A 9,295-nucleotide genomic window follows, 5' to 3' on the forward strand; every position below is an offset into this window, starting at 1 on the left:
CGGGCTATCATCCTCGGTGGACGATGAATGCGCATCCAGAAGTTCCTACCAACCCTGCTGCCGAGGATCGTCTTAGTCGCCTCCAAGAAATTCAAGCTAACATTCTCCACAATTTGCACGATGCTCAATTTACACACAAGAGGCTTGCCGATCGTCATCGTCTAGACTCCTCAAAAAAGTTCCGCATTTGGGATCATGTATGGCTTCTCCAACACAACATCAAGACCACTCGACCTTGCAGTAAATTGGATTACCAACGTTTTGGCCCTTACATGATCACTGGTAAGATAAGTGATGTTGCATTTCGTCTTGCCCTCCCTCCGCACATTCATTTTCATCCGGTGTTTCATGTATCCCTTTTGGAACCTTATACTACAAGTTCAATTCCGGGCCGACTTACGACACCCCCACCACTTGTCGAGTTCTTGGACGGGCCTGAATTTGAAGTTGATGCCGTTCTCGATTCTAAAATCGTGTGCAACAAGCTGTATTACTTAGTTGATTGGCTAGGTTATACCCCTAATGATCGAACTTGGGAACCTGCCGCAAATCTTTCCAATGCATTTCATCGCCAATATCCTTGTAAACCAGGTCCTAATACAAACCCTACGACCCGTGAGACGTGTCGTCGAAGAAGGGGGATAATGTCATGATAACACTCACATCATGCATCGAAAGGATCATGACACTCACATTATGACTCGAAAGGATTTGAACCCACGACCTTGTTGTACACATGTCAAATCCTTAACCATTGTATTAATATTCTTATATGTATAGTCTCTAGAATATGAAATCTAATATCATAGGAATATTCTATATTACTCTACATTCTAGAATGATCTAGAATATTCTAGAGTGTTCTATACCACTAGAAACTTCTAGAATACTCTAGAGATCTTCTAGATTACTCTACATTCTAGGATAACCTAGAATATTCTAGAATGTTCTCTCTTACTTATAAATAGGGATCTACCACCCATCCCAAACCTAAATTGGTTCAACACCATTTTGTAGCCTACTCTTTGTAATCCATTTTACGCTTCAATATAATAATTCTCTTTCAATTATCTCTCTATCTCTTTTTCTCTCTTTCTCTCTCTCAGTCTTGACAGTCATCGACATTCCTCTGCTTTCCCAAGTTGACCCCTCAAGTCATTGTCAATGGAGGTATGAAGCTATGAAAGAAACCATGTGCAATTGCCATTGGTTCCCACATGATAATACAAGTTTCCTTTCATTTACTTATCTAGGTCTCAAGCATAAGCCGTTCACATTTGATATTTTCCAATTAATCTTATTGTATTTCGTTGTCGATTTAAGGACTTTCAGATAAATATATTAGATAAAAAAACAAAGAATGGCAGCCCAAACCTACAATATATCCATCATACATCTTAAATGTCCAATAGAAATCAATCCTCTTGCACACAATGTTTATGATTTTGTATATTATTTGTGTGCAACAGAAGTTTTCCTAATGCAACAGAAATGCTACCGGTATCACATCCACCAAAGATGTCTTTCCATCATTTTGACCCAATTAAGGAAAGCTCCATTTCCTGCTGGAAGAAAAAGGCGCATTTATCCAATAAAACTCTCTCTCTCTCTCTCTCTCTCTTTTGGTAAAAGCACACAATTATATTAATTGTATGTAAAATCCACTTAGTTACAACACTTCTTAGTCTCCTCTACCTATCATATGCCTATGTAGGGAGAGGGACGTTCTATAATACTACTAAAAAACCTGAATATGCATTTGAGGAAATGATCCCCACATGCTCTAACATCCAAAAATTCCACATGAGAATTCCTTTAAGCTTCTTTATATAGGCTTTCACCCCATGTCTATTATCAAACATGAAAGCATTACACATATTCCAATTGTGTTGTAGACCCCAATAACGTAAAAATTGGAACAATATCTCCATCTCATCATTTGATCCATTTTGAACATATTGAGAAAAAACCCATTGTTGAGGTCTCAAACAACAACGGGTTAAAACTTGCCAAATGTCCGATAAGTACTTCCAAATGGCACACGGTATAGGACATTTAATGAACCTATGTGTACTATTCTCCAATGGAACGGTGCAAAAGAAACAAGTGTCAGACCCAAGTCCTCGTCTCTTTAAGGCCGAACCTAATGGGAGCCCACCAATCATGACTCTCCATATGAATACCTTTGCACGAAATGGTAGATGGGAATGTTAACCACGTTGTACTATTTTCCACCACCTTGCATCTGACTTATATACATTCCACAACTTCGTTGCTTTAGGAGATAGCCAAGATAATGATGTCATCGCATGATGATACAATATATTTGTAGTGACCTGTAACAAGCGTGTACCATCTTGTAACCGCCAATCTACCCAAGGTGCAAAATTGGTTTTCAATGGCAACAATCCTTGCAACAATGGTATGTCATGTAATTTCTCCCAAATAAATCCATAATTTGGGGGAATACATAACCATCTCTTGGCATCTTCAAAATCCGACAACCTTTGAGATTCATTATCAACCACATCTTCCAAATGTACAATCCCCAATCGAAATAAAGGATTGAATTGAGATCTCAACTTCTCTTTACCATGCCAAAACAACACTCGAGAAGAAACAAGCAATTCGTTTTGTAATGAATTACAATATTCTTGATCACTTGATGGTCCCCATTCAAAAAGAGATATTGTATCTTGCCACGATCTTACCAAATGTTGTCCACATACAGAATGTCGAATCTTTAGAGGAATACTTCCATTCAGTAGTGACCACCATGACGCTTGAATCTTTGCTTTCCCATGCACCAATCCTTCATGCTGAATAAAATATTGCATCATATATATCCACGGTTGATCTTGTTGACATATATCTCATAATAATGTAAATCTACGAGCCATCAAATGCCTTTCCAAATCCAATATTGCTGCACCACCTAACCTTTTAGGAGTAGCCAAATGGTCCCATGAAATCCATGTAACTCCCATCATTTCTCCCTTCCGCCACAACATGAACCGAATAGGTTGTAACATGCTTTGTAATGCCTTCTTAGTCCAATGAAGTAAAGGAAAAAAATATAATAACATGGGTATCAAGATACATTGCACCACTTTGAGTCGTACATGAAAGGGCCATAATTGAGACTTCCAATACATAAATTTGTCCCTCAATTTACTACCAATCTAATCAATCAATTGAACATTTGTAACATCAATGTCCAATGGATAACCCAACTGTCGATAAATTGAACCTCGTGTAATCACTGACCCTCGCCATCCCAAACATTCCAAATCACTCTCCGTACAAGAAATGAGGTGAGATTTCCTCCAGTTTATATACAACCCTGAAGCCAAAGCAAATTGATCCCAAACTTGCATACTCCTTTTAAGATTTTCTTTTGAGGCTTGTAAAAACATAAAAGAATCATCTGCCAATGCTTGTGCCACCAATTGTCCACCAGAAGGAAGATGCAAACCCACAATATCACCACTGGCCGCAAGATTTGACAACATTACTAACAAAGGATGTGTAACAATAGCAAATAACAATGGGCTTAGTGGACATCCTTGCCGCACAGATCTAGTAAGAAACACTTTCGAAGTGACTCCACCATTAAGCATCACACGGGAGGTTGCATTTTGCCCTAGCAAAAAGATAAGTCGATACATATGAGGACCAAACCCCATATTATACATCACACCTGAGAGGAAAGACCAATTAACATGATCATATGCTTTTTCCAAATCTAATTGCACCATAACCATTTCTTGATGCGTATGTCGAGCATAATCAGTCGCCATTTGAACATTCAAAACATTATGGAATATATTTCTACCTGTAATAAAACCATATTGAGATGGATGAATAAGTTGAGGTAAGAACTTCTTAAGTCTATTGGACAATATCTTTGCAAACACTTTGTACAACCCTCCCATCAATGAAATAGGCCTCCATTGATGAAATGACTCCGGAGATGGTACCTTTGGTATCAATTTGATTAAGCCCACCTTCCGGCTCTTAGGCATGAAACCAAAATCCCAACATTGTTGAAACATTTGTGTGAATGGACTCTTAAGCATGCTAGCATACTTCTTAAAAACTTCATTTGTAACACTATCCCAGCCATGGCTTTTACCATTTGGAAGGTGTAACAATACCTTTTCCACCTCAACTTCTTCAAAATCAGCATCCAATTCTTGACAAATATTTGTATTCACGACACTCCCAATTACATTATAAAACTCGTCGTGCTTTCAAGACATTCTCATTAATAATCAACTCTGGCCCAATCAAATTCTTAAAATGAGTAATACATAACTCAATAACCTTGACCGGGTCTACAACAATGTCATCCCCTATCTTAATTTGTATCACATTTGAACGAGCATATGGTGGTCTTAATCCTTGAAAAAACATATGAGATTGTGATTGATTATCTATAAATCCCTCCTTTAATTGACGTAGTCTTGTGTGTTGATAACTTTGACAAGACAAATTCTTCACAATGTCTTGTACTTGAACTTGAACATCCAAAAACTTTTTATCATGTGGATTATTCATCAATAGTACATTGCACCGCATAAAAATATATGAAAACTTATCAATCTATTTCTTACGTCTTTTAGCATTAGTCATACCATAAATACGACGAATATCATTGATGTTTTGTAGTGTTGTATCCCATGCATGCCATCATTTTGAAATAACTTGTTCTGAAAACATGCCAAAAATTTGTTGCATATAGGCATCAAATAAAGAATGTAATAATAAAGAAGAATTAAACCTCAAAGGAACTCGTTGAAGCAATGTTTTGTACATATCTACCCCATGTTTATTAAACTCAAAACATATGGGAAAATGATCCAATGTCACAACCTCTTGCATAATTGACATATTAAGCATCTTTGGCAAAAAGGACTCATCATGCATAACATACATTCTATCTAACCTACTCCATGTTTCCTTGTATTGTATAGACTGAAATGTAAACCCAACCTCATCTTGATGCAACCATTTCCATACATCCAACTTCAAAACCTCTGATGCCAATTTGTCCCAAACTGCTTGCTTAGGAGAATCCATCAATGAGAATCGTGAAGTAGATTGTGAAGCATCAACACACTACGTTGATTAGCATTATTGGGTGCATAGATTCCTACCAACCATATCAAATCCTCAAAATACTTGACTTCCATCACCAAAAAACATCCATATGGATCATTATAGACTATATGTGGAAAAAACGAATCACGAATAATCATGACAACCCTTGAGTAATGATGTGATAACCATCATGCATAATATGCGGAATATCCATGCAAATGTAACACAGATCCTGCCAAATCATGACACTTATGTTCAACTGCACATAAAACATCCCAATCTTTATCAATTAAAGTTTTCCATAATATATATTTCTTATGAGGAGAAGATGCCCCTCTCACATTCCAGGATACCACTTTCATTTAACACCTTTGGTAAGAACTTGCTCTTTATGAGCAAGTGTATTCATGAATGTACTAACTACTTGTTCAAGGGCTGCATAAGGATTTGTGTGTACTACATCCCCTCCATCAATATTAGGGTTTTGTTGTCTAGCTCCACGAGAACGAAGTCCTTGATTTAATTGAGGCCGTACCACCCTTCCTGAAGAATCAAATTGTAATTTGTTGGACAATCTCTGATTTCGCACTTGTTTCTGCCAAGGATTTTTCTTAAACCCCTCCTTCCTTCCATCTCAAATTATCTTTTGGTAATGTCGTACCATAAGTATTTTTTGATTCCCTTTATATGGCAACCCCCTTCCCTTTTATCTTATGCTTCACTTGATGCCACTCTCCATCTTCAACATTTGGGCCATTATTATTACATACTCCATTCTCCTCCCCAACACCTCTAACATGACCATGAACTTTAGGATCTCGCTCTAACCCATGAGATGTTCCCTCATCCATGACCATATCAACCATTGAGACCATCTTCGTTATTTTTCCCTTTGACATTATTTTCTCGGGATAGTTCACCATGATATTGGCATTCAGCCATAAAATGCCCCAATTTACCACATTTAAAACAATGTCCCGCAAAAGTTTCCCATTGAAACTTAAAACGAAATCGACCAAATCGAGATGTATCGATACACAACCATCCTGGAAGTTTACAACTTGTATCCCATAACATGCAAAATCTACATTTGTTCAACGAATTAACATGAGGAGCAACCAAAACTTTACCAATTTGGGACATCAATCCTGGCAGTAAATCCCAAAAGAATGAGTTATTACAATCAATGGTCACCCAAATTGGACATTGTTGTTTTAATAAATCTTTATAATCCACCATTGGAACCCATTCCATCACATGCACCAATTTTCTATCAAAAAAGATTGGTACCTTTGCCATCAAAGCCGTACGGTGTTCTGACGATCGAAAAACTACATCATAGAAACCTCTTGGACCCACATACACATCCTCAACACAATTAGGCATTATGAATGAATTTTAGGCATTATGAATGAATTCAACCACTGCTTAATCCATGATACCAAAGGAAGTTTGCTAGTGAAATACAAAATAACACCACGATCATAGAACTTGTCAAAAGTTGCTAACACAGAGTTGGTCTCCATCAACACCTCGACAACATCCTCCTCCACACAATCTTTAGCATCTTTCTCATATTTTTTCATAAAATCAGAAAGCAAAGCCTTAACAAAATCACGACGACTGTCAATATCATAATCATCTCCAATAACATCTTTCCCACCAAGAATAGCAGCATATGATATGTTTTCTCATGTTTTGTATAATCAATACACTTTTTCCTCTTGTAATTTTCATAACCATCATCACTACCACATCCATCAACAATCATCAACTCACTTCCTGTTGTTGTGTCAGCCATCCTAATAGCGATTGAGAGAACTAACTTGAGACGATGACACTTTTGCTTGCAGCTTCTTGTAACGATAATGAAGCATACCGTCCAAGTAATCCTTGGAAAGCCCTCTGAACGAGCTTCACAATGAGCCAAAAATCATAAAAAACGGAGTTCTGAGGACAAAGTTACATCAGAAACATGTTTCAACACTATTCTTGAAACGTCATCGCGTTTTTCGTCTCTCTCTCTCTCTCTCTCTCTCAGCAAATGCTACCATGACAATTAACAAACATATAGAAAAAAATTTTGAGAGCAAAATCAAAATTGAGTCTATACCAACGACTCATTAAGGGAGTTACATCAAGAACATAAAAACACATCAGATTTCAATAAACTATTAAAAAGAAGTAGAAAAAACAATATCCCAAAGGTCAGAAGTAGAATAAACCATTAAGTAGAACGTTTCAAGGCTCTACAATAGTAACCTCTACTTCCACTCTAGGTTCAATTGTGATGGAGGTAATCTATTTAATAACCTCAAAAGAAATATGGAGATCAATTACTCTTTTATGCACTCGGAGCTCAAACTTGCCAAAAATATTTGTTCCTTCACCACAAGGAGACTTGTGAGTTGTGATGCGAAGCACCTTGATACACATTCTGATAGGTCCTTTCATTTAAAGAATCTTTTCCTTGGCAACATGAACCAAATCAACACAAACTTGTTCTAAATTTTTAATACTCTTTGAAAAAAGAGTGATACGAATCTTGTGTAATGCCTCATGTGGTTCTTCAATACCCAACTTTCTAGGCTTCACAACTGATGGCATAGTCATTATCATTCAGTATAATCGATCCCCCGAGACAGACACCAATAAGGTCGTGTCATGATGACACTTACATACGATTTGGGTTTACAAGGAATCGCACCCACAACCTTGTTATATACGTGTCGTGTTCTTAACCATTGTAATGATATATTTATGTGTAAAGAACTTATAAACTATATAGAATATCATAATGTATTGCACTGGAAGATGGAATACAATGAGTAAACAACAAGGGAGCTCTTGAATGGCGATGATAGGTTGCTTGCTGAGTGGCGGAAAGAGAAGCTACTTCTGCTGATCTCTCTCTCTCTCTCTCTCTCTCTCTCTCTCTCAGTCCCTACATTAACATGTTTTGAGCAAAGGTATGAGACAACACAGACGGGTGCACAAAGAGTGAGATAGATAGATAGATAGATTATATTATCGTCTTCAGAGGTGATGCAAAGCACCTTGATAGGCATTCTGATAGGTCCTTTCATTTGAAGCATCTTTTCCTTGGCAACATGAACCAAATCAACACAAACTTGTTCTAAATTTTTAATACTCTTTGAAGAAAGAGTGATACGAATCTTGTGTATTGCCTCATGTGGTTCTTCAATACCCAACTTTCTAGGCTTCACAACTGATGGCATAGTCATTATCATTCAGTATAATCGATCCCCCGAGACAGACACCAATAAGGTCGTGTCATGATGACACTTACATATGATTTGGGTTTACAAGGAATCGAACCCACAACCTTGTTATATACATGTCGAGTTCTTAACCATTGTAATGATATATTTATGTGTAAAGAATTTATAAACTATATAGAATATCATAATGTATTGCACTAGAAGATGGAATACAATGAGTAAACAACAAGGGAGCTCTTGAATGGCAATGATAGGTCGCTTGTTGAGTGGCAGAAAGAGAAGCTACTTCTGCTGATCTCTCTCTCTCTCTATCTTCAAAGCTCTCTATAAGTTCACTCCGGCCATAGTTTTCTATGTTCTATAGCTCGTTGGAAAGCTCTTTGAGAGAGCTTTCTAAAGAATGTTCATTTACTGAATTCCGTTATGGTGGCGAGAAGTTATGAGCATTTTCATCCGCAATCATCTTTGCCCCACGGTTCCTCAAACGGAAGGTAGATTTTGAAGCCCTAAATCGAGTGAAAGGTACATTCTCTCTCCTTCCCTCTCTGTCTCTCTCTTCTCGTAGGGTTTGTCCCTACAATGGCAAATACTTGTAAAACCGCCGCAAAGTTCCAGGGTATGATTGATAATGAGCCGAGATCACCAACAAATCTCGATTCTAATGCAATGGACAAAATACTTATGAGTCACTTGATTTCTCTTCAAGAAACCATAAACAAGCAAGGTGAAGAGATTAGGACGTTAGTGAAAGAGAATGCTAAGCTCCAAAGTGTTGTCATTGAGAATGAAAGTCTTAAACAAGTGGTTGCAAAACTTCAAGAAGAGATTCAAGAATCTAAAAGAGCTTCTTTTGAAACAAATGAGTGCCTTAACAAGATTGAGTTAAAGGAAGCATTAAAAGAAGAAAAATTGGACATGATGAGACGGGATGTAAGTGAGATGAAAAATGT

The 9,295-nt window shown here is 37.3% G+C and overlaps 1 pseudogene; it reads right to left on the bottom strand.

The window, feature by feature from the left end:
- Window positions 1–7,166: 7,166 nt before the first annotated feature.
- On the bottom strand, window positions 7,167–7,757 carry LOC147853056 (small ribosomal subunit protein uS10z/uS10x pseudogene; annotated as a pseudogene).
- Window positions 7,758–9,295: the final 1,538 nt, after the last annotated feature.

Source organism: Azolla caroliniana, unplaced genomic scaffold (genome assembly GCF_043228905.1).
Source record: "Azolla caroliniana isolate FFs.n. ecotype wild unplaced genomic scaffold, voAzoCaro1.0.p SCAF_17, whole genome shotgun sequence".
Lineage (NCBI taxonomy): Eukaryota > Viridiplantae > Streptophyta > Polypodiopsida > Salviniales > Salviniaceae > Azolla > Azolla caroliniana.